Genomic DNA, 25,952 nt, shown 5'->3' on the forward strand with positions numbered 1-25,952 from the left:
CAGTGGCTTAGATTTATAAAACTTGGAAGCAAATGAGATAGATAAAATGGAACAGTAAAGCCCCATAACCATGTGTTCATGGTCTGGTTGACAGTGTGTTCTGCCTGAACTCGTGCAGCACATGTTCATTAATTTGGTGCACATCAGAGCACCCACAATGCAAATTGCTGATGGCCAGAGTAGCTAGCTATTGACTTTAACTAATATCCTATAGTTTTCTCAATGGTTATTCTTATTTAAAACCAATACTCTAACAAATCCAAACTTTACCCACTGGTTTATGACTTGTCATTCATGTCTGGCGGAGTGTCATGCATTCAAAATATAAAATATAAATAAATGTATATTTTTTATATAAATTTAAAATAAATAAATAAAAATCAAAAATTCTTGCAGTAGCATGGCAGCACCTGTGTCCAACTGGACTCTCAGCAGTCTGGGCAGCACTGATCCAGCTGGACCTCCTATGGGATTTCTTGCTTGTGTTGTTCTCTCATATGTAAGTCGCTTTGGATAAAAGCTTCTGCTAAATGACAGTAGTAGTAGTAGCAAAATGACTCCACTTTTGACAGATTGCCTTCACACTGGAATAACAGAGTGAAGTTACTCTGAAAGCCCTATGTTTCAGCACTTCCTGCTTTCTTCTCCTTTTTTCCTTAAACATCCAGGCAGTGGATGCTGGAGCTTGCTCTTCAAATCATCTGTATGTGGTTCCAGGTTCATGAGAGTCAGATTAAACACTAACAAAGACCAAACCAACCTGGTTACAGGGTAAATGTTTTCTGCTCCTGCACGATTCCTAAAAAGTGTTTATTTTAATGCTATTTCTTTTTTTCTTAGCCAGGGGTTATATAAATCGAGTGCATGTGAAAGGAAAGACAAATACAAATGCCAGGTGCTCTTCTTTTATTTTTTATTTATTTAACCAAAACAAAAGATGTCTAATTAGTGTCAGAAAAGCTGTTTGATCTGAAGCACAGCAACTGGGAGCCGGATGATGCAGAGGAGAGGATCGTTTGCAATCAGCACATGGTCTCCATGGCCTTTTATATGTGCCTCTCCTGCCAAGCGACTGGTTACATAATCATATTCTTAGTTTAATCACTGCATTTTCTCATAATTTGTGTTTTGTTACTTGTTTTTTTCCACTTTTCTCTCTCGTACAATTGAAAACAAATCCAGTGCACGGTCACCTTGTTCAGTTTCTGTCTTTCTTTCTTTCCTTCTATCAAACAAGCCCACTGGTACTCTCACTCACTCCGTTTCCTCTTTCCCAAGTGGTCATTGATCATCATACATGGGCTGTATGACGAAATGCCGCTCGCCCACCTAACTAACATCCTCTTGTCGGCCGCCCCTGACATCCCACTCCCTCTGTGCACTGCAGACTCTACTATCCCATAAAGTCCAGTTAGCTGCAACCGATATGGATTTCTTGTTCGGATGAATTCATTTATCTCTTTGGGGGAGCGATGGAGTGATATATTGAGAGACAGAAAAAATAGTAAAAAAGAATATGTTTGCCAAAGAATAAGAAAACCAATCACGAAATTAAAGGAGGAATACCGTACAATGAAGGAAAAGTAAAGTACAAAAGTACAAACAAAATGAGATGATAAACACGTGACCTTGTACAGGATTCAGCAGGTGTGGAACCTTTCTTTTTTTGTTTGCTACACTGTCTGTGTGCTGAAACCGGCAGCCTTCAAGTGAGCCCCAACAACTACCTGGTCATCTGGTCGGTGACAGGTCCAGTCCAGACGTCCTGTAGTCCACTGCTAAAAAGTCCTGACCCAAACAGGATAAGTGTGTGTCAGGGTTTGATGATAATAGTTGCTTGCCAAGCAGGCAGACTTGATGCAGACATGATGCTAAGCGCCAAGAAATACACAAGAGAAAGCTAAAGTGAAAAACAGAGAAAAGTTGACAATTAGTTAGATGACTAGGCTCAAGGACGGTTTCAACCACAGTCCAGCACACAGACACTGTACACTGAGTGAAATTCAGTCTACATGCAGGCTCACAGGAGTCTGCTGGAACCTATCCCAGCTCTCTTTGGGTGAAAGACAGGTGGCCAGTCCTGTTTGAGAGGAGGGAAAAAGAGAGGAGAAAAGAAAAGAGCATCTAGCAACGAGTCCATCCTAGAGATGGCCTCCAGAAACGACCTGCTACATGGATGTCTCAGGCAGCAGAAGTCCAGTGGGGAAGAGGATAAAAAAGGACAAAGCGTTGGGAAAGAGAAGCCCCTCCAAGGCATGTACACAACCAGCAGATTGAAGGAAGTCTGACAGTTGCTACAAAAAGCTTGTCTGAAAGGCGGCACCGATACGCCGATGACGGCACCACAAGAACAGGCCCTGAACACAAGAGCAAGCGATGCTGGGGCCCTGCTAAATTAGACAAGACCCTAGATGCAGACGGTGCAAAGATGTCCCAAAGACAGCTCAATCTGCTATATGATACCAATACATTCTTTAATCTTAATCTTAAAAATACTATTGTTTACAATTATAAATGTGGAAACTAACACTAATGTATTCTCTTCAGCAGTAGACTGCGTACAAACATCAAAGTAAATTATCCGGATTACCAAGCAAAAGCCTCCCAGCTTGAGAGGCGAGCATTAAATGAATCACCTGGTTAGTAAGGAAAAGTTCTTCTAAAAAAGATGGATGACACCGGCACTGCAAACAAAACTCCACCACCAGTTTAATATCTTTTACATTTGACAACTTGATCTAATCCATCTGACACGGCCGGTTCTCATTTGTAATTTGTGACATCTGAACCAAACTTTGCAGCGTTTATGCGATCAAAACAAAGGTTCATTTCATGCTTGCCAAAGCCGTGGGCAAGTTGTTCAGATCTGTAAACTCACCAAAATAGAGATGCAGGGATTCACAGTGGGACTGAATTCTCTCTGCAGGGGTGTGAAAAGAGCCAAAAGGCTGCACTTGCGTGGTGACGGCAACGTCACCGCCTTTCCACAGCTAAAGTTAGATGGCGCTGCAGGGACGCAGCGAGAGGTGGCATGTGCCTGTTTAATATGTCCATTCAGGAACCAGAAAGGATGTGCTGGGCCGTGACACCCCACTCTTATTTTAAGAGGATTTTCCACAAATAGGTTTTCCCCCACAGAGACAAATAATTGGCGTGATATCTTGGGGGCATGAGCAGTCTGCATTTTAATGCCAGTCCTCCACAGGAAGAAAGCAGTTATGCACGGCACTGAGCACGATCTCTGCAATCTACGATTAGAAACAGAGCTAGAGGGGCAGGAATTTATTGATAAATAACTTATACAGTGATAAGTTCCTAACAGAGCTCTCCATTCTCAGAGTGCAGGTTTACTCGTAGTTCCATGAGTATCCACATGTAGATTTGGAGGACGGTCTTCTGCTATCAGGAACCGTTACTATGGAACCGACTTCCAATCTGGGTTAAGGAGACTGACACCACCTCCACCTTTAAAACATAAAACGTTAGTGTTTGGTAAAGTTAGTGTTTAGTAAACCTCTAGTTAGTGTAAACTCTAGTGTGTTAGAGTCAGTAGTCATAGCCATGGCTATAGAACAAGACTATAATAGCTTCATGGTAGATATGCTGCTATAGACCTACGCTGCAGGGGGACACCAACATGATCCACTGAGCACTGCCCCTTACTCTTTTCTCTCCTCTTCTTCTCTTTCCTTTCTTCAGCTCAACCCTCAGATATTAATAAGAAGTATCTCATCAGCATAATTGTTCTCCATTGGTCTTGTAGTTTGTTGTGTTGGTCTGCCCCCTCTTTTTCTCTTCTGTACATGTTTGCAGGCCAGAGTCTCAGGAGCTGCATGCTGATCTACAGTCTCCCCCTTTCACCACCTCAATGTCTGCTGTCTACATCTGTTTATACAGTCGTCTCTGTAGTCCACCAACTAAACATGTATCAGTCATATGTACATAGAACTCCTAGTTCTCCAGCTGATGGATACTGAATACTAATGCATCTTTTGTATATTTGACAATCTATCTGTCTTTCCTTTCTCTGTTCTTCATTCTCTCTTTCCTATCTCACTCTTCATGGTCTACCCAGCTGGCCTCCGGCAGGAGGGAACCCCCTTATGATCCAGGACAGGTCCTGCTCAAGGTTTCTTCCCTCCTAAAGGTTTTTCTTGCCACTGTTTGGTTTAAGGTTTTCCTCCCACTAGGGGAGTTTTTTACCTGCCATTGTTTATGTAATAATTGCTCAGGGGTCATGTTCTGGGTTACTGGAAAGCACCTAGGGACAACTTGTGTTATAATAGATACTATATAAATAACGTTGAATTGAATTGAATTGAATAAATGGATAATATTAACCATTGTGAAGGACATTTTCAATGGCACTACTTCAAAATCAAGAAATGTGGTTCACAGTAAACACACAGTGTTTGTGTTGATATGTCATATGTAACTCAAATTTACCATTTATGTAACACAATTTGGCTGATAATGACGACTAGTTAACAGCCTAGTGACTAATGCACCCTGTTTTCTTCTGTCTTAAATTTGTTTTTGTTGAATTGCCTTAACATAACAGGAATATTTTCCTGGACCAATTATAGGATCCTTCATGAGCGCCTTTTCTCAACCGCTTTTCATTTCCACAACAGAAAACGGATGAAATTCAACCCCTAAAAACAGTCGTAGTATTGGGAAAGGTAACAAACCTTTTGTGTGGAGCTTTCAGGGCTCAGAGCTCTTATTTCCACTTTTCTGTCTGAGTCAAACTGTCTACTTTAAATTGCTCTGCATGAATAGTGGTTGCAGTTTGTTAATGAAATATTCAAACACATTCATGGCAGCATGAACTGGGTAGCCAAGCTGTGTGTGTAGGCTCAAATTCATGAACATGAAACTATAGCTTAAGGTTTCATATTTATATTTTCATTTTCTTATTCTCATGTTGGCCATGTGACGGACAATCAGGTTATGACATGTCTGGTAAACAAAAATACTAAGATGGAAGTTAAATACAAATACAAATACAAGGAAAATTAGGCATGCATAAATAAAATAAATAAATACATTTAAAAAAAATGGTTTGACTGGTTTGAGTGCATGAAAATATACATTACCATGTAATGGCAACACATTTTCCTGGACTGCTGCTGGGTGAAAGTTATATATTTGACCTATAAAAGTATCATGCTTACCACAACGTCCCACTCCTGAATATTGGTTTTGTGAGATTAACAGGCCTGTCAAAGGAGAAAACTATATGGTAACATGGTCAAATAAGTAGTATATTATTCCAGATAAAAACATATATTTCCATTGTGAGCTGTATTGTCTGCTCTATTTGCTTCTGTTATCTAACACAGTCCAGTGTACAGTATATTATGTAACATGAGAACGTACAAATTAGGGTCTGTAAGCATCACAAATACAGACTGGAAGCAGCGCACACTTACACACACCGACACTGACACAAACCTGGCAACAAAGTTTTCTGGGTAAGGTATGAGACTGTTTGCTCGTCTCCGAACAGACACTGTCTATGGGCATTGTTACATAAAACCAAATGAACCATTTTGATGAAGCTCACAACAGAGCTTGGCAGCTGATGCAGGAACAGCTTTCTCTCTCCTCCAGAACATTCAGCATAAATCAAACTGTACTCACTGATTTGTGTACAGCTGAATGAGGCCCGAGACAAAGCCCTGGCAGTCCCATGTGCCCTGTCTCAGTCAACATTTTTATGGTGTGTGACTTTTTACAAATGTGATTTGGTTATGTGTCAGCTCAGAGTAATAAAACGCAATTCTTTTGTTTCAGTTAGAATGATATTGTTCGCAATTAGCAGCTGCTTTTATGAAAAAGTAAGTTACGAGAGAAGGATGCCCTGTTGAAGGTATTTGGTCAAGGACACGTTGATATGCAGAGCAATATGTTGGACACTGAACAAGCCACCATCACTCTGCCTCCTGAGATAAAAACTGACCAGATTAAATGAACCTCAGAAGTAAATGTCTTTTACAGTCATGATTGGTTCCATCCAGCCCTCTATTTTCTATACTCACCTCATCCTGCGTAGGTTTGTGGGTCGTGTGTGTGTGTGTGTGTGTGTGTGTGTGTGTGTGTGTGTGTGTGTGTGTGTGTGTGTGTGTGTGTGTGTGTGTGGGGGGTTATGACATTTCTCATCTGAAACTAAGGGGAAGATGAGGTACATTCCCAGACAGATTGCCTTCTAATGAATGGAGGAAGAAAGTCATTTCTTTGTCTTTCTTCCATCTGGACCGTATGTACGGGAAGGGATAAAAAGAACAACATCAACAGCAAAACCCTTTAATGGCAATAGTCAGTCCTCAAAACTTTGTTGTGAGACAACACCAAAAAATAACAACAAAAACCTAATCAACTGGTGTTGCTTTTACCTTAGCAATGGTCTGTTTACCTGATAAGCTTTTATTCAGGAAGAAAATAAGAAATTCTCTTAAAGTTGTTAAATTGCTTTTTTGGGGGGGTAAATTGCTGTTCTTTCTTTACTTAAGCATTTTTCAACAAAGCTGGATCTTTATCACTATTTCTAATAGCAACATATGTTTTTAATATTGGTCAAAAAAGCATGAGGTGAAATATGATATTAAGTTTGCCTAAAAATCATTGGGAGGAAGTGATTCTTTGATAAAGTTTTAGGGGTTTTCCATTAATGCTCTTTTGCTCCTTCTACTGTATCAATTGATCTATCAATACCCAATATGACCTAATAAATGCAGGCGGGGTAGGAGTACAGACAAAGGTTCTGATTCACATAATGAGTAAATGTAAATGTGTCTCAACACTGCAGAGCTGCCTTGTTTTTTTCTGATGAAAGGCGCACACATGCATACATGACAGAGTAAATCCATCCATCCATTTTCCAAACCCGCTTTATCCTTCGCAGGGTCATGGGGGTCTGCTGCAGCCTGTCCCAGCTCATTACAGGAGAGAGGCAGGTACACCCTGGACAGGTCACCAGTCAATTAAAATCATCATTCAACCTACTAGCATGTTTTTGGACTGTGGGAGGAAGCCGGAGTAACCGGAGAGAACCCAAGCACAGGGAGAACATTCAAACTCCACACACAAAGACCCCCGCTGGGCCTGGAAGTCGAACCGGGAACCTTCTCACTGTGAGGCAACAGTGCTAAACACCAAGCAAACGTGGTGCCACAGAGAAAATCAGTTAGGGAAAGTTACAGCTGCTTCTGTGGAGAGTGCTTCAGGTTTGTTATTTTATCCACGTTTTTTCTAATTTGAGAAAAATATGGACTTTAATAAGACTGTAGTGAAAAACCAGACACTGTGGGCAGGTGTGGTCTAGCTTGAGTCTCCTTTGACCCCATGTTTGGGGTGAACGTTTTGGTGCACCATCTATAAAACCAACTTCTGAAGTCATTCAAAAATACCCCAAAAAACCCCATCTCATCTATTCCTAACTGCAGTTTTGAATCATGTTTTTGTATGAAGTGAAACTTTGCCAGGTGGATTTTGTCACGTATATTCAGTTTTGCCACCTTAATGAAATAGCTTCAAATATTGTTATCTATCCAAGCACATGCTGACTTATCATGAGACGAGTTGACTGGCCACTCAGCTACTCCAGCCGACATTATGGGCTGAACAAATTTGAAAAGTATCCCACTGCTGTGGTTTGTGGTCATAATATTCCCATATTAATATTTGTATGTCCAAGTGTCCAATGCCGTAATGTCATTAGCCTATGTACTTAGCTTGATTGCTGCTATATGAACCAACTGTTGCACAGAGAAATTAGTCAAGTGGTTTTTCTTTCTGACTTTTCAAAAGTGACAACGTCACAATATATCTTTAAAATCTGCAGTTTATAGAACCAAAATATGTTCTAATGTAATTCTAATGTAAACTTGTATGCCTGCATGACAAATCCTTTGATAGATTGTAACATGGAAGATATGCATTGGAACAACTTATAGATTAATACATGGACATACACTGATCAGCCACAATAGGCCTTCTGTTGACCACCAATAGAACCCCTGACCGGTTAGGGTGTAGAAGAAGGCGGTCTGGTACTGGGATGTTTGCGTTGGGACATGTGGACGATGAGATGGGGTCTCTGCAGATTTGACTCAAGAGATCCAATCAGATTGGCAACTGAGGACTTCTGACAGAGAGTGAACACCTTGGATACTTTGTTGTTTTTATTGAGTCCTTCTTACGCTGTTTTTGCAGATGCTGCTGGCCTGCTGGGGAGGCTGGTCCTGTAGAGCAGGGGTTCCCAACCTTTTTTGTGCCAAGGACCAGCAGAAGTATAAACAAAAAGCTCAGGGACCGGTTGACAATTTATGTCAATTTTAATAAACATTTTAGAAAAAAACAATGCATTTTAAAATGCAGGCTATCATCAGCGACGTTAGCTGATGTTGTGGCCTTTAAAACTTGCTTCTGCAAATCTAAGTCACGTTTTTTCCTTCCACTGGTTTGTCTTTGAGAGAAGGATGTTTTGTATTTAGGTGTCTTTGAAGCTTGGATGGCTTCATTGCTTCGTTGGCGAGCGTTTCTCCACATAAAATACAAAGTGTGTTTGGCGCCTCCAAATCGCCCGTTGCAACAAATCCGTATTTTATATACATAATGTCGTACTTGCGATTAAAGCTTTTGCTTTTCTTTTTGGTAGGATTTTCCACTTGTTCATCACTATTTCTTTTACTCGAACAACCAGTAAAGAAACGGCTCATGGAGGTTTGCTGAGGTGTCGATGGATTTGCTGAGATGGCGCTGTTCAGTCCGGTCGGGTACCAGAACTTATTGTCCGCCAAGCCATGACAGGTCTGCCACTCAAAGAAACACATTTCGACAAGTTTTGGATGAAATTATATGACAAAAAAATGCAAAAATTGTTTTCTTAAATTTAGTATGAGGTTGCTTTAATTATGTGGCAAATGATAATAAACACGAGAAAGATGGGTTCTTCAATGAAAAATAGATATTTTATTCAACTTTGCTGCTGTCATTCATGCAGGGAGACACCTAAAACATGCTGGATAGGTGGATCCAGGACCGGAGTTGGAGACCCCTGTATTATGCTCTTATTTATTCATGTAATAATATACAGGTGGAGGTCGGAAAATTTGAATATATTGCAAAACTTCATTCGTAGTAAATTCAACTTAAGGTGAAACAAATATTATTTCCCACTACATGCAAAGTGAGATATTTCAAGCCTTTGTTATAATTTTGGTGATTATGGCTCACAGTTTATGAAACCCCAAATAAAAAATCTCAAAAAATTTGAATATATTATGAAATCATTAAACAATTCAATCATCAAAATAATAACAAATAAAGGATTAACACATATTGCTTTGCCTGTAATGAGACTATGTACTGTAATATACATGTATTACCCGGTCTGATAACCATCTCCCGACGAATATTTAATTCTCTGCGCATTAATTCTGCACCTTCATCAATTGTGTCTTCATCAAAAGGACATGCCATGTTCGTGACAATGGACTTCTAAAATACTGACTCTGTTTTTAATGACAGACGGCAGAACTTCGCCAAAACTCGCCTGTTGACTGAATTAATGAGGAAATCAAATGTGCGTGTGTCTCTGAAAGAGGCGGAGACGCAGAAAAACTCGAGGTTCATTGATATAAACCTGGTCCCGACCAGGTTAGGTTCAGAGCGTCTGTTACTACGGTAACTGACCGAGAGCTTAAGTTACCTCTCTTTGTGAAACAGGCTAGAGTTACCTCTCTTTCTCTGGTTTGAGTTACCTCCCTTTGTGAAACGGAAAACTCAGAGTTTCCCTCATTTCAGGGTTAACAGACTCAGAGTTTTCACTAAACCTGCTTTGTGAAACGGACCCCTGCTCATCATTGATCAGCATCTGCAGTATTGATCAATGAGCGCAGTCGTCTGGTGCGGGGAGACGCAAAAAAGAAAAAAAAAAAAAAAAAAGCTGCGCTGACACGCGGCTCTGGGCAGAGATTGTATGAGGTGAAGTGAAGTGAGATGCCTCACTCCATTGGGAAAAAACCGTCTGGTGACAATTGCCGACAATTTTGATTATCGCTTTTTGTCGACAACGTCGTTGCAGCCCTAATTATGATCGGAACACAAGCCATTCCACGGCCCGGTAGTAACGGCTCTACGGACCGGTACCGGTCCGGGGACCGGGGGTTGGGAATCACGGCTGTAGAGAACTGATGTTGCCATGTGGCGGTTTGAGTGTTACTCATGTTACCTGACATTGGTTTCAATACTGTGGCTCAGCAAAGTAAAATTATCCATAAAGACATGATAAATATGAAATACAAAGACAGTATGAAGCTAAAATACCAAAGTTTGAAGGGTACAAAAAAGAAACAGAAGAGAATGTTATAATAATATACTGTATGTTGCATTATTATACCAATGTATGGCTACAGTAATAATGATACAGTGAAAATGGATGGTTATGTTTGATGTGTTATTATATCTAATGCTGTGATATAATACACGACTACTAATCAAATTACAGCTACTGTTACTAACCTTACTATTATTCCAACAACTACTAATACTAGTGGTTACAGATGCTGCAGCCCCTCTGACCTGTTATTAGATGGGAGGGGCTGGGTGCATCGTGGCATCAACGTTGAGAAATTGAAGAATGTACATAATCTATTAATGTGCCAATTTGACGGTCACAGCCCTGAATGCTCCAAATACCATTCGCACCACTGCTGTCTTTAGTATTTCCAGTGGTACGTGTGTATTTCACCAGTGTGTGTATGAGGGAAACATTTTCAACTGTATATATTAGCAGATTTCACTAGGATGTGTGAAAGTGTTCCGGTAGTATCTGTGAGCACGTTTCAGTTGTGTATGTGGGTGGATACATTTCCAGTTGTATGTTTAAGAGCATTTCACATGTGAGTGTGTGAGGTTTTCAGTATTATATGTAAAAGAGTTTGGTTTCCTATGTTTATGAACGCTAATTCAGAATGATGTCCCTCACGGCACCTCATACAGTACATAAAGCTTAACCATTTTTTCAGTCTATGAATTGAAGCAAGTATGCACTACATGTGGACAAAAAAAAAAAAGAAGTTGGACCAAATTTTCTGCACACAGTCCATTCCAGGGCAGCATGGTGGCTAACCCTTCTGCCTCTCAGAGAGAAGGTTCATGGTTAGACTCTGAACCAGGAAGCTTTTTCTGGAACCTACTGAAAGTTTACACTCATTACCATCTGGTAATAGATTTAGGATTATTTCATGTTCACGAGGTTTATCCATTTAGGTTTACTGAACGCCTCAAAAATTCCTTCATGTGCTCTAGCCATCACTCAAACCATCTCAGAGGATTTCTGATTAAACTGAGCGCGGGCGAAGCTGAAATGAGATGTGACCGCTGGAGTGAAATGTTTGTGTTCATAGCCCCACACCCACCCGACACTGAAATGAAATGTCTGCCGGTGTTATGTATCCTGTATAGGTTTTCTGACTGTGGTCATCTTCACTTAGGTCACCTGCCAGTTGCTGATGAGCCCTTTTGATTCTTTTTTTGACAAAGGAAAAGCATAAGATACTTTAATGAGTTGGCAGTCCGTCCCCCCCTGCCCTTGCACTTGTTTTCCTGTCTGTCCTCTGAGTGTGTGCCGGCTGGGGACTGCAAGAGAGACACACCTGATCTCCATCTCCAATCCTCTCGGGTGCATTTACCTCTGCCCTCCATCCTCACCAGTCTGTCACATACTCTGCAGCGATCCAGGATTTCACTTGAAATGACATCCTGAGACATTTTCTTTAAAATTATCATAAAAAAATCAGCTGTGACCACAAATGATCTAATATTTTGGCCTCTGTTTTTGTGTGTGTTTGATAAACTGGCCTCTTTGAATCCTGCATCTGGGTCCAGTCTTTGTGAATGACAACAGGGACACATCACAAAATTGTTTTTCAGTTCATACAAATGAGCAGAAAATGATGGCACGCTTTTGAGGTCCAAAATGCTGTTAAGAGGATGTTAAGCTGGATCTTTGTGTCACATACAGTAATAATTAAAAAATACAAACATGAAAGGATAATATATGAAGGGGTTTTAACAAAGTGCAGGTAAAACAAGGATACCTGCTCTCATATAAGATATATGCTCTCAATAAATACAAACATAAACCCTCATAATACGGCTGTCGACTAGCAACATTTAAATAATCTACGAATTTGACTGGAATAGTTGACCAACAGTCCCCTGAAGCTTTAGCGAAAAGGGAGCTTGACTCATCCATCTTGCTGGTAGACATGATGTAAACTAAAGGGACCAGCGTTGGAAAACTTTGCTCAGCATTTTGGAGAATAAAATGTATTTGGTTTACAACACAACTGTTGGCTACTTCTTTACCTTCTTTGGATATCCAGTTTGGATCAGACTCAAAGTTGTTAGTCACGGTCTTGTCTAATCAACCATTCCTAATCCTTGTGCTGGTGGGCATTGCTCCGGAGAAGAAGGATTGTTTTTAGTTTTTTATTGTCAGCTTGACTTTATTCTAGACACCCCCCATATTTATTCAGCTGCTGCAGCAAAGCTATTAATTCAGTTCACTTTAATTTATTTGTATAATGCCATTTTGTAACCAACGTCCTCCCGAGGCAGAGAGAAAGCAAACAAATGCAGTCATGCCACACAAAGGGGAACATTTTTTAAAATGAAGCAGGAAATAAGACAAAGACAGCAGTAATGACATTTACATTTCACAAAGAATAAAGAAAGACGAATGGTGAATGTACAGAAACTGGACTATTACTCCTAATCACTTGTTTTCCTGTCTGTCCTCTGAATGTACAGAAACTGGACTATTACTCCTAATCATTTGATATCAATAACTGTATATATATTGTGGGGCGAGGAGGGAATATAGAAACAGTTATTCAATCCTTACTCTGACCTCTTTGCTGAGGTCACAATGATATCTATTTTTTAATCAATGCTTCTTAAACCGGAAAAGGAACTTTAGAGATTTACATGTTATTTTCCACAAGAGAACTAAAAAACTTCATATTTCAAATCAAAACCTTGTAAAAGAGTAACAGCACAGTTATCAGCGGCAGATTAGACAGTCATTATCTTTACAAAGAGACGCGTTTGCAGTATCTGTCAAAGAGTCGGGCGATTTTGCGGTTGATTCCAAGCAAAGGGAATGGCATATTTAAATTCTTCATGTTCTGAATTCAGAGCAGGCGCTGGGGACAGATAAAATGAATAATTCCCTGGAACAAAGGCAATAATGGCCCATCTTTTCTGAAAGCCAACAAGATTATTTCCCCTTAAAGGACAGACAACATTTGACTCTAGAGAAAATAATCCTTGTTTTCATGTTTTACTTCATTTATATGGTCATTAGTGGTCAAAAGAGGTGGATATAGTTTAACGTGTGCACTGAAGAAGATGCAAAAGGTTCTGAAGTATTGTGTTTAATACAAAAGAGTCCTAATGGCGGTTGGTGTTATTTTAATAGGGATTTAGCTGTCACATTTACTCTCTTCCATATGTGTTGGGATGTGCTTGGAAGAAGTTTTCATCCCATTGTTCCTTCACAGGTTTCAAAATGTAGGCCTCAAATGTCTCTTTCCTGTTATTATGTAGCCTTTGTTCACGCCAGAGGCGTAGCCAGACGTCGCACACCATCCTCCCCTGGCAGAAACTGCTGAAAATATACCTTTACATAAAGACCTCAGGGGACTTTTGTAGTTACTAATGCGCAATTCAGATATGAAAAAAAAAATCATTGTAATAATGACCAAGAGGATCTGTAGTATTTCTTCAGTAATGTATAATACTTCTATGATGTTCTGTAGGGCTAATACCTTTATTGCCTACAGTCCAGCAGCTTCTTCTGTAATATGACCCAAAATACAGTTAGCTGCAGTGTTATCCTACTATACAGTATGTCTTCTATACCCCCCCAAATATTATACAATTCTCATAGTTCTTGGTTGTAAGAGAAGGCTGACTGCAGATGAGCAGCAGGCTAGCTGCAACTCCATTTCTCTCAACTCGCTCAGTCAGCTGTGAAATCACCAACCTAAAACAACATCCAGCAGCTCCCTGTTTGATGCTGAAACTGAGTCACACCATCGGAGGGGTTCTGCTGGCCTCAGCACATTTCATTTTACCTAACTATGTTTTGCTAGCTCAACATGAATTTGATCCTTAGACTCAGAGGTATTTTTATTATTAAAAAAAACGATCCTATTTGTCCACGTTCCTTACAGTAACAAAACCGAGCATCTATGTAACTGAAGACTGTCAGTGCTAATTACAACTAGAATCAGAGGATCAGCACGAAAAGAGTTAATCATATACCATATATGTTTTGGAGGAGGGAGCCAAAAAGAGAAACCTGGACTGTGAACTGGTTTACTTCTACTTTGACATGTGTTACCTGATGGAGCACTTTTCTTTCATTGATAGGGGCAATCCAGCTGAATCTGGGTATTGTCGGGGCATAGCCTACTGTACCTGCTGCCCATTGACAGAATGACAGAAGTCACAGGCTTTGTGGAGCACTGCAGATGTTTGGGGTAGGCTATCAGCATGATGTGCAAACTCATGAGTATTCATGAGCAATCTGCAAATTTCATGTAAACTGTCATGCAGCGTTTGAAATTACAATTAGCTCCAAACATTTGGAGCCTAATTCAAAAGAAGGAAACTCATTAATTTAGGTAAATACCTGTAGACGTGACTGTTATATTTGACCCAGCAAAGTTCCCTGGCAATTTTGGTTCACACTACATCACTGAAATTGCCTCTGCTTTGTTTTTGTTTTTTGTTTTTTCATTATTACCTGTTTTTTTTTTGTTTATGAACATGACTCAGATCTATTATTTTTAGAGCTGCATGGATGCAGAAATCCGATCATCCATTCCAATTTTGAGACTGGAATTGTGTTGCGTGACTCTGTGTTCCCAGACCGGATATGTATCCAACATATTGTTATCGATGTAATAAAATTTCAATTCAATTCAATTCAATACAAAAAGAGTGAGAACAAAAATATCCAATATCATGTCCCTTTTTTCCAATGCACATGCACTGAGTGCTGGGAATGCATTCCTTGGTATGCATGCAGAACTCTGCATGACACCGGCAGCGCAGCACAAATCTGTCAGCAAAAACGGAGCAAAGTGACAGCAGACAGTGGGAGGGTGTCACCGATACCAGCAATGGCTTCGTTTTTGCCACAAACAAATTCTCCATTTCAGTATAGTCTCATAAATATGACGTTTTCTCATGTTGTTGATACAAATGACACATGGTGAATGATATCTAGTGCACGTGCATGGTGTCTCAGATGGTTGTCATGTCAACATTAAATTCTGATGCAAGCAGTTGCACGTGTGCACCTTTACAAAAGCAGAATTGTGAAAAAATTGGGCCAGCAGTGTGAATGCAGCGTTAGTTACCAGGAGTAAAATGTCTTACCAAGGGTACTAAGTATCACTTGTTCAAATGGAAAAATTATTTTGAACTATTTCCTGAGATGTAGCTACTGTATCTCCTACCATAAAGAAAACATACTTTCAGAGGAGTTAGTAGGAAGTAGGGATAAACTGGGACTGGAAGACCTTAATTATGACAACATGAAGAGTAAAGCAAGACAATAAAAGGTGATTCCAGGAAGCTATGAAGCTGGAAGAAAACTAGCACGGTGGGATTGCTCACTGAGATATCTATATCAGGATTAATGATCAACATGGTGTTGTCAAAGACCATGCAGGATAAGTTAGTTGGAGAAGGGAGAGACTGTTGTTGTGAAAGTTAAAACCCTAACCCTAATTTAAAGCGAAAAGCTAGACATTTTCTTAAACTAAACAAATAGTTTGGCTGCATTAATCTTATACCACTTATACCACAGCACCTAAAGATCCCAAATGAAATTGTTGATTAATAATAACTGTCAAACTGAAGTCTCCAGAGAGAAAACTGTGTTTTCTCTGCCCAACTCTCAAATGAGAACACAGTTTGTCCTTAAATCCTCCTACTTAACAAGATGCTGCAGTACAAGTTGAACCACAACATCTTTACTCTTCCAGTAAACGACTTATCTGTGCATATAAAACAGTCACAGTATGTAAAATAAATTCACATACCAAACAGAACAAATCCATCCATTAATACTATTAGACATGATTTAACTCATTTAGTAAATTATTCTTCAGTTAAGCGCTTTAATAAATGCTGTTTTCATTGTATTAGAATAGTATTTGATCCACATTAAATACTGTAATAGTACAGTGTAGTATTTAATACATACTATTTTTGTCTGTCACACACACACACACACACACACACACACACACACACACACACACACCCACACAGAGATGAATATATTGGTGATTCATCATTACTGCAAATTTGCAGTGTAGATTTCACAGTGTGTGTTTTATTCCTAGGTTTGCTTGAGTGATTGACAGTATGATGGTTTTCACAACATTGGTCTCCTGACTTGCATGTTTCAGGCAGAAACCTGCAGCCTGCCAGTCAAGTTTCATTCAATTTTGAGAGACCATGCTGTTGTGATGGATGTAGAGTCTGATATACAATGAGCAAAAATATAAATGCATGTACCAGATGTAATTAAAATGACTTTGAATGACATATTTGCCCCAGATTAGAAATTAGTAAGGTGCTGAAACCTCTGTTTTGCTCAGGTTTTGAGTCTTGACTTCAAATGGCCATTCCCAGTGAGATCACTGAATTGTTGAGGTTTGTCACACATGAGCTGCATGCAGCAAGTCCACATTGTGGGAGGTCGGTGTGAGCAGTCTACAGCCAATCCTTTCAGCGTCTCCAATAATAGGACACTCCAAAATGTGGAACTCTGTTTGTCACAAGTCACCATGGCACAGATGTCACAAGTAATGAGAGAGCCTGTTATCGGCATGCTCAGCAGAGGGATGTCTGTCACAGCTGTGTCAGGACGACTGAATGTGTCTCATTCAACCTTCGGTTGCTTCAACAGTCGCTTTAGAGAGACTGGCGGCATTGTGAACCGCCCAATTGAACACCTTTGGGACACTCTGGATCAGAGGGTGCGACAATGTCTTTCAGCTCCAGAAAACGCACCCCGTCTCCGTGCGGCGCTCCAGGAAGAATGGGACAATATTCCACAGGTCACAGTTGACAACCTGTTGACCTCAATGTGTCGGAGGTGTGTTGCTCTTGGTGATGCGCGTGGAGGCCATACGTAATACTGAAAGCTGTGAGCTCCAATGACCTCTATGTTCTAATGCTGCATATACAGATGATTTCTTTTGACAGAAAAGTAACAACACTATGTTAATATTAAGGCACTATTCACATTTGATGTTTTGCTGTGTTTATTCTGAAATATTTTGGTGTGGGAAATACAAATATTGAGGCAAAATCCCTTTGTGCATTTGTATTTTGGGTCAGTACATATTTATTTTATTTTTTACTGAAATATGCAAGGCCTTCCCTGAAAGAGATGTCTGGATGGAGCTTATGCTTCTCTAATACCTCGCTGTATTGGTCAGAACTGCCAGCATCTTTCTGGATGTGCAAGCTGCCCATGCCACGGGCGCTGCTGCAACCCCGCACCATCAGAGACGCTGGTTTTTTGAAGCAAGCACTGATAACAAGCTGGATGGTCCCCCTCCTCAGCAGTCCTCAGGACACGGCGTATGGTTTCCTAAAAGAATTTCAGATTTTGACTCAGACGACCGCAGAACAGTTTTCCATCTTGCCTCAGACTATTTTAAATGAGCTCCGGCCCAGAGAAGACGTTTCTGGATCGTGTTTTCATGGCTTCTTCCTTTCACGGTAGCTCTATAGATGATTTGTGGATTGCAATCTGTGTTCAGAGTCTGCTCTGGAAGTCCCCCCTGAGTGATTTCAAAAAGAGAATGAGGCTTATTTAATGCAGCATCACCTGAGGGCCCGAAGAAGAACATCCACTTTTGACCTTTGGTCTCGTCCCTTGAGCCCAGACATTGTTCCTGATTCTCTGAATCTTGATATTATACACTGTAGATGGTGTGATCTTAAAAGTCTTCACAATTTTACATTGAGGAAGATTATTCTGAATTGATTCCACAATTGTTTTTGATGCAGTTTGTCAAAGACTGGTGAATCTGCCCATCTTTGCACCTGAAAGGCTCTGGCTCTCTGAAATGCTCATTTTATATTCAGTCATGTTACTGAGCTGCTGCCATTTCACCTAATTAGTTGTCAAATGCTCATCCAGTTGTTTTTGACTTGAGCCAATAACTTTTCTAGCCTTTTATTGTCCACAGTTTTTTTTAGATTGTTGTGCAATAAAATTCAAAATTAGATGAAATGTTCCCAAGATGTCTCAGTTTCATCATATTGGGAATAAAACTGATTTGTGAGATTTGCAATTCATTGCATTGTGTTTTCCTTTACATTTATTTTTGGATTGGAGTTGTAATAAGCAGATGAATCAATTATGGCCTGTTATTGGTCCTAGTGACGTTGACGACATGTCAACAGAACAACTTTAAAGGGGTTCTCAGTTTGACAAACGGGTCAACCAATCCTCTCAATCAAAGCTTCCAGCATTTTTGAAGGAATTTTTCTCTTTAAAGTTCCTCTGCTCTCCCGCTGAATCACCGATGAGCATCGCTCCTGACGACCGGGAGGGATAAATGCTGATTTATGGTTCCGCGTTACACCGACGCAGAGCCTATACGGCGTATGGTACCGTAGGCTACGCCGTACCCTACGGCGTAGGCTCTGCGTCGATTTAACGCGGAACCATAAATCAGGCTTGACTCACTCCCGCATCACCCATGTCGCCTGTCTCTGCGTGCGCGTCATGGTCCGTCAACCACCTTTTGCTCATGAGGGCGAGATTTCGGGTCCGATGAGTTCATCATCCTCCTCCTCCTCCTCATCCTCCTCGGCGCTGGCCGTGTCGTCGTGGGCCCCTCGGACGCCCCCACCCCCACCCGAGCCCCCCTCACCCCGCGTCTCCACAGAGCCAGCGCCGCTGCAGCAGCATCAGCATCAGCACCATCCCCGGCAGACTCCCGACTGATGCTCCGCGGAGCCGGGGAGAGGGACCGCCGCTCCACACCTGCACGCACATCCCGCTGCACGCCCAAGGGAGGACATAAAAGACAACTACACCCCCCCACCCCTCTAATTCCACAGGATCGTCTTGTTTACCAGCTGTCTGCCCGGCTGTGATATTACGGCATGTAAGAGCTGGATAACTATTGCCGTGTGAGCGACACCCATCCTGCAGCTGATCACAACGCACCATGTAAAAGGTAAGCTCGTTGACGCGTTCAGGGTTCGGATCGGGCGTACAGGGGATGTGTCATAATAATAAACAGAAAAGAGGGAGAAAATGACAGCTCGACTGGAGCCCAGAGGGCTGCGTTGTTGCATCGTCAATCCCCCCCCTCCGGAGTTGATATTTACCATTTGCTCGTTTTCTGGTCGCGTTTCACCTGTCGACTCCTGCGTGTGGCTCCACACGAGAGATGTTCATATGTAACTTGTTATGTCATGTCCAGATCCTGCTTCGTGGTGCATTTGAACGTGATTTATTTCTCCCCCAGGACGCCTGGACAAGCCTAAACCTGGCTCCAGGCTGCCACTATAAGTCAGCTTGTCCTATACCAGGAAGACAATGGCACCTGAAACATTTCATTCAATCCTCACCTCTGTGTGAAGGTCTCGTCTATGTCGAGAGGGAAAACCATCTCTCTTGAGAACAATTACATGAATCTGTGTTTGCTTTAATCTCTCTGCAGATATTGAATTAACAAGGACTAAATTAACATTTACTTGCATTGGCTGCATGGTTTATTTTTTTTGATTTTTCTTGTCTTGCTTTTGATGAGTTCAAAAAAAAAAAAAAGACCCCCAACTTGCAAGATCAGAGACTGTTCTCTCTTTGAAGTTTCATCACTTTCATTGCAAGAAGTATTACAGTTTTTTCTGCGTCTAAAAGGATAGTAGCCTATGTGAAAAACATGTTTTGTGAAGGGCCCTGTCCTCTGGAGGGAGCAAGAGCTGCCAGCTTGTTCTCTATAAACTCAGCTCAGCTCTTCGGAGAAGCCAAGGACCAGGCTGCATGCTGGGTGGGAGATTGATTTGTGGTTGATTTGCAGACCTGTGTATCGGTTGTCCTTGTCGAACTAGCGCTTCCTATAATTAAAAGCCAATTTTATTTGTAGAGAGTTGATTAACAATTCTCCCACGGCTTAATGGGACCACAAATCTGTGGATGCTACACCGAATGATGTCGGTGTAGCAATGCTGGGGAAAACAGAAAGGTACAGAGATACAATAAAGGTTACTAGGTGAATAAACATGAATCATCTTCATTCTGTATCGTGTCCTTTTACATGAGTTTTTAGCACAAGGCTAAAATCATAAATATTCAGGACTAAAGAGTACAGTAGCTGTGGGTTCCCAGAGTCAAATATCTCTGTCGGTGGTGGTCTGAGCATCTCACTAGGGTGTCAATGTCACATCTGCTGCCAGGGTGCCAACAGCTACGATGATGCTGTACCACAGCGTCTGAAGGAAACCCAGCTGGCTCAGGTCCAGGGTGGTGAGTGTTTTAAAAACGGGCTTAGTCAGGGCTTCTGGGACTGATTAGATGAGAGCGTGTTCTGTGTAACGCTCATGCAGATGGCGTCATCAGCCAACGTAGCGTTCAAAGTATCTTCATACTGAAACCCACTGGAATTCTGCAGTAACTCAACCAGGACTGCTAAATCTATTATGTCAAGATTTAGGTAAATGTGAACTGTTTTTTTGTTTTCACTATTTCTGAGTAATTTTGGCTGCATTTTAGAAATGTTGCACTTTTTTATTTCTCTATATTGATTGAAAGCCTCAGGAAACTGTAAACAATGGTGTGTAGAAATACCACCAAAAGCAAGTATTGGCAGTGTCAAATTATACCTGAATAACATCATCCCCGTCTCATTTTAGAAAGAGACTGTTTTCAATGAAATATACATATTTATTGAAACACAGGTGAAATCGGTGGATGAAAAATTTCCTAAATGTTGTTGCTGGTAAAGGTGTTACATCTGATACAAAACTTATCATAAAATAGCCTACAATTTATTTTGCAACAACATTTTGCTTTAATTAACTTGACCCGAGGCTGGGAAACAAAAAGTAACCAATGATTTCAGATGCCAGACAAGTCAAGAAGAGTAAAAAGTACAACATTTTGTTTACTTTGACTTTCTATTCATTGGAAACAGATTAAGCGCAAGATTATTTTTTTTGTTTGTCATATTAACTCAAATTTTCTTGTTAATATGCATTTATTCTTGCATTTCAGGAGTGCAACACTTTCCAATTAAACCAAGGTCGAGGGAAATTTAAAGTTACTATTTAGTGAAAATAAAATCAGTAAAATCTGTGTTAATGGAAGGCTTACTCCAGTTTTTCAACATATGGATGAGAAAAATAATTGCCTTGCTAAAAAAAACATGTTCTTCAAACAAAATTCAGAAAGGGTTGGCAGTATTCTACTGCTGCAATAACTTATTAAACAAATTATGAAATCTTTTAGTGGATAAAACGCGAGGGGGAACCCAGCTGGACACTTGTGATTTCCAATCCCTCAGATGGCACTGCATCCGCCATCATTCATCATAAGCTGTATGTACGCAGATGGGAAGCATTTATTCAGGGCTACAGCCTTATGTTAACCTTGTCCAGAGGCAGCGTTGATGTCTCTGGGCTCAGTGGCATCAGGGACAGAAGAAATGGGCACCATGTGCTCTGAATGAAAGAAAAGGATCATGCAGACTGTGATCACCAACAAATCCAAAGCAGGTATAATGGGTGGCATGTGGTTGTTTTAAGGTTGCAGCTGCAACCTGTTGCAGCGGCTCCAGTCATGGTTTCTCTTTCTTTGAAACATCTTCAGATTTTCTGATGTGCTTTTTGTCTCATCATAAAGACAAAAAGCTGCTTCAAGGATTTCTGCCGGTAGTTTTGGAAATATGCAACATCTTGGATGGGTGACCTTGACAAAACCAAAGCCATGCATGTATAAGAACGCAAATCCAGACAAATTAACAAAATTATATCAAGAATGTAGGGCAGGAGAAAAAAAATCGGGCAAGGAACATGACGTTTAAAAGCATTTCTTCTCTGAATTTTCTTGCTGAACGCATGATCGCTGGCAGACAAAATGTTGAGTTGAAGGTAAATCGGGATTGTTGAAAACTGAATACCATATGTTTATCAAGTTCATTAAGACATGACTGCAGGAACATGCTCTGGACTGTAACACTTCAAGTTACAGTTGTTAAGTTCATTTTTGTCTTATGTGCTTAAATTACCACTATTTTCTGATATTACATAATCAAGGTAATTTGAGAAACAAATCTGTTCCTTTTGGAATCACCTGCAGCTCGCAATGCAGTTTAAAAGAGTTTGCGCCGCTCCCGTTGCAGCCCTTCCAATCACAGCCAGGGAAAAGAACGAAACTGACCGTGCTTGAAATAAAACCTGGTGAACATTGGAGTGACATTTCAGCGGTGGAGGGAGCTGCGGGACTTGAAAGGTTTTCATCTGGATGTGGAATTAGTAATTCTTCTTGACAGGTAATCATCTAATTTTTGCTAGTCTCTGGTTTATTTTGGTTTTTAGGTGCAGACGGTTTGCCATAAGGTGTATACTTTATGGCAAACAGTCTGCAGTAATGCCTGGACTCCCCCTCCTTAATCTTGCAATAGAGTTTTTGTGTGTTTGTGTACATAGGTGTGTGTGTGTGAGTGTGTTTCCTTCACAAGCTCTATTGACAGTCCAGCCATATTTTATTAAACCCTAGAAGAAAAAGAAATAGAATAACAAATTCTGCTAAAGAGGACTAAGATCACCGAGGCTGGCACGTGAAAGAGCAGGAAAGAAAAGACAAGACAGTGATGAGTGCAGTTTGGTGACTTTGTGATGTGTTGTAGTGTATGTGAATGAGTGTGTATCATGTTGTGTTGGAGTAAAAGGAGACATAGGACAGCCAAGTATTGTGTCATGCATATACACACACACACACACACACACACACACACACACACACACACACACATATATATATATATATATATATATATATATATATATATATATATATATATATATATATAATTATATATAATATATATATATAATTTCGATTAATCACGATTAAATATCTATAATAATAACATTTCACTTTGCATGAGCAAGCAGACAAGAAAAATGCCAATTTCTATGCACTTAACATGTTTATTAAACACCTTGAACAGTTGTAAAACTGTCTCTGAATATTGATCCACATTCATGTGCGTCACAGTTTTGGTATTTAATTTCCTGTTTTATTTTGAAATCCCATGTCCTTGTGTTTAAGTTTTGTCTTCCCTTGTTCCCATCTGCCCTGATTGTTTGCACCTGTGTCTCGCCAAGACTTCTGAGTATATCTTATCCTGGTCTTTCCCCTGCTCCCAGCTGGGGCCTGTACTACGAAGCAAGTTCAACATATCCAGGATATCTTTTCCTTATCCAGATTCACTAAGCGGGACAATTGCAATCACGCTAAGCGGTCACACGACGGTGGTTATCAACTCGGTATATCAACCCAGGTTTCTCCAATCTGGATATGAGCGCGTGCACATAAAAGGGGCGGTGTTTTCAGCGCATGACCAATCGCAAGCATGGAGAAGTCCGCTGTCAGAGCCGCTTATTTCAGTAGCGAAGAGCAAACAATAACTTTACGGAAATATGATGAGTATAGGCATAGAATACAGGCAAAAAGCAACACAGTTGCAGCTGCAAAATGCAGGAAAGACAGCTGGCAAAAGATCGCTGACTGTATAAATGCGTAAATTCATAGGGATATAAACATATATTTGAATATTCTGGGAATCTTAATCTTAAACTGTAAACCATGATCAGCAATATTAAAATAATAAAAGGCTTGCAATATTTCAGTTGATTTGTAATGAATCCAGAATGTATGACATTTTTTGTTTTTGTGTTTGCATTACAGAAAATCACAATATTCTAATTTTCTGAGACAGTCCTGTATATATTGGTTCTATAACTATTGTTGTTGGCCGATAACTTGTGCTGATGCTGTACCAAAGAATTGGGTTTATTTATTTATTTTATTTAATTTTTTATTTTTTCAGGAGGGGGGTGTTTAGTATTTTAAAGTGACTTCTCAGAATGTTCGAGGGACGAAATTGAAAATCCCTTTTTTCCTATCCCCTTACAAATGCATCTTCTTTTTGATTTCTTCTTGATTTATTTATTTAATTGGTATTAGTTTTGGATTGACTGTACATCGGATTTTGGGTGATGATTTGTTTTATTTATTCATTGATTGATTTATTTTTTATTTTCTCCTCCACCTCTTTTTTCTTTTTTTCCTTTTTTTTTGGATCGTTCAGTACTCATCAGGGAAAGCAAAGGGGTTTTGGTGGTCCCTGAATACGCGTTCTCTTCGGAGGGATCCTCTCACGATCCGCGCACCGAGCTCCACTGGATTCTCTTCGAAAGGGCATGCCATTTTCCAAGAGAGCTGATTGGTCAGTGGGCGGTGCTTTTATACCCGGCGATCTGTATCTCGAACATAACCTGCTCCGGAGCAGGTTAGCTGTTCAGCATAAGTTACCATGGCGATGTATCCCGGTAAGAAGTGAACCACCGTCGTAGTCCTGAAAACCCAGGGTTAAACCTGAAGTTACCTCGCTAAACCCAAATCCCGCTTCGTAGTACAGGCCCCTGGTCCACACTGTTTCCACCCTCCTTGTGTCCTGAAAGGTATTTTGTATTTCTGTAGCGGTAAGCTCTTGTGTTTTTTTGGGCATAATAAATCACTCTTTTTTGGAACTCCTGCCTCTGCGTCTCTCCTGCATTTAGGCCCTAATCCACCACTCTGTGACAATGTGGCCCTGTTACTAAAACAAACTGACTTGTTGATATTATTTGAGAGGAGAGCTGACCTATTCTTATGTACAATGTTACCTGCAACTGAGAACAGTCTCTCACAGGGAACAGTAGTTGCAGGAGTGGCAAGATATTTGCAAGCCAGCAGTGATGGCTAGTCATGACCTCCTGAATGAGCTGACCACCACACCAAGGGACAGTCCTGCATACTAATGATAGGCTCTGCTCTGTACAGGTGCATGACTCTGTCAGGCAGAAACATCTGTAAAACACTCATTTTCTTGGGTGGCTCATCTTCACAATTCTGTCCAAGTAGGGATTGTTCATGGAGGAGTCTTCCAAGTCCACACCCTCCCCCTGTCACCTTTGGGGAGACACTTCAAGTCCTTGAGCCGCTCATTGTTGACTCATTGTCATTGCTTCATAAAGCCCATGAATCTGTGACATTATTGTGCTTCTTGTTGCATTCTTGTAAAATACATCTTGAGGAAACTTGCAAAAAGCCCATGTCCTCGACAATGATAATAGGTCTGCATTTTGTTGCAATCCACTTGGCAATTGTCAATTTGTCCGAAGTAAACTTACCAAGGCCCAGACGCTTCGTGACGATGGTTTGTTGCAAGCTGGACGTGTTAGCCACCGTGCTACCAGCATCCCCGACTAACATATTAATGTGATCTCTTAAGCCGGAAGTGCTTAGGTGAAAAGAAGATTCCTTCTTGCAGAATGCTTTATGTAGTCTTGTTTTTTTTTTGTACTCATATTTCCCATCGAGAGGCCAAACATGCTTTTTTATCATCAAGTTAATTGGTTCTGCTGCTTGTCATTACTAGATCAACCGCACATATCGCACACATGCGATGGTATCCGAAATTTTAATCAGATTAATCATGATGACGGATTAATCCCTGTTAATTTTGACAACCCTAATATATAGATATATACTCACATACACATATATACATACACATTTATAGATACACACTTATACATACACACATACACACACACAC

At 40.5% G+C, this 25,952-nt stretch overlaps 1 protein-coding gene across 4 annotated transcripts in view; it reads left to right on the plus strand.

Moving 5' to 3' along the window:
* Positions 1-19,006: 19,006 nt before the first annotated feature.
* dlgap4a (discs, large (Drosophila) homolog-associated protein 4a) overlaps positions 19,007-25,952 on the plus strand; it is a 120,076-nt gene continuing 113,130 nt past the window's right edge. For all 4 annotated transcript variants that reach the window (XM_061735409.1, XM_061735410.1, XM_061735411.1 and 1 more), the window contains exon 1: positions 19,007-19,298. The gene's annotated coding sequence lies outside the window, so the exon portion shown is untranslated. The remainder of the gene's footprint in view (positions 19,299-25,952) is intronic.

The sequence above is a fragment of the Cololabis saira genome, chromosome 12, assembly GCF_033807715.1.
Source record: "Cololabis saira isolate AMF1-May2022 chromosome 12, fColSai1.1, whole genome shotgun sequence".
NCBI classification, from domain to species: domain Eukaryota; kingdom Metazoa; phylum Chordata; class Actinopteri; order Beloniformes; family Belonidae; genus Cololabis; species Cololabis saira.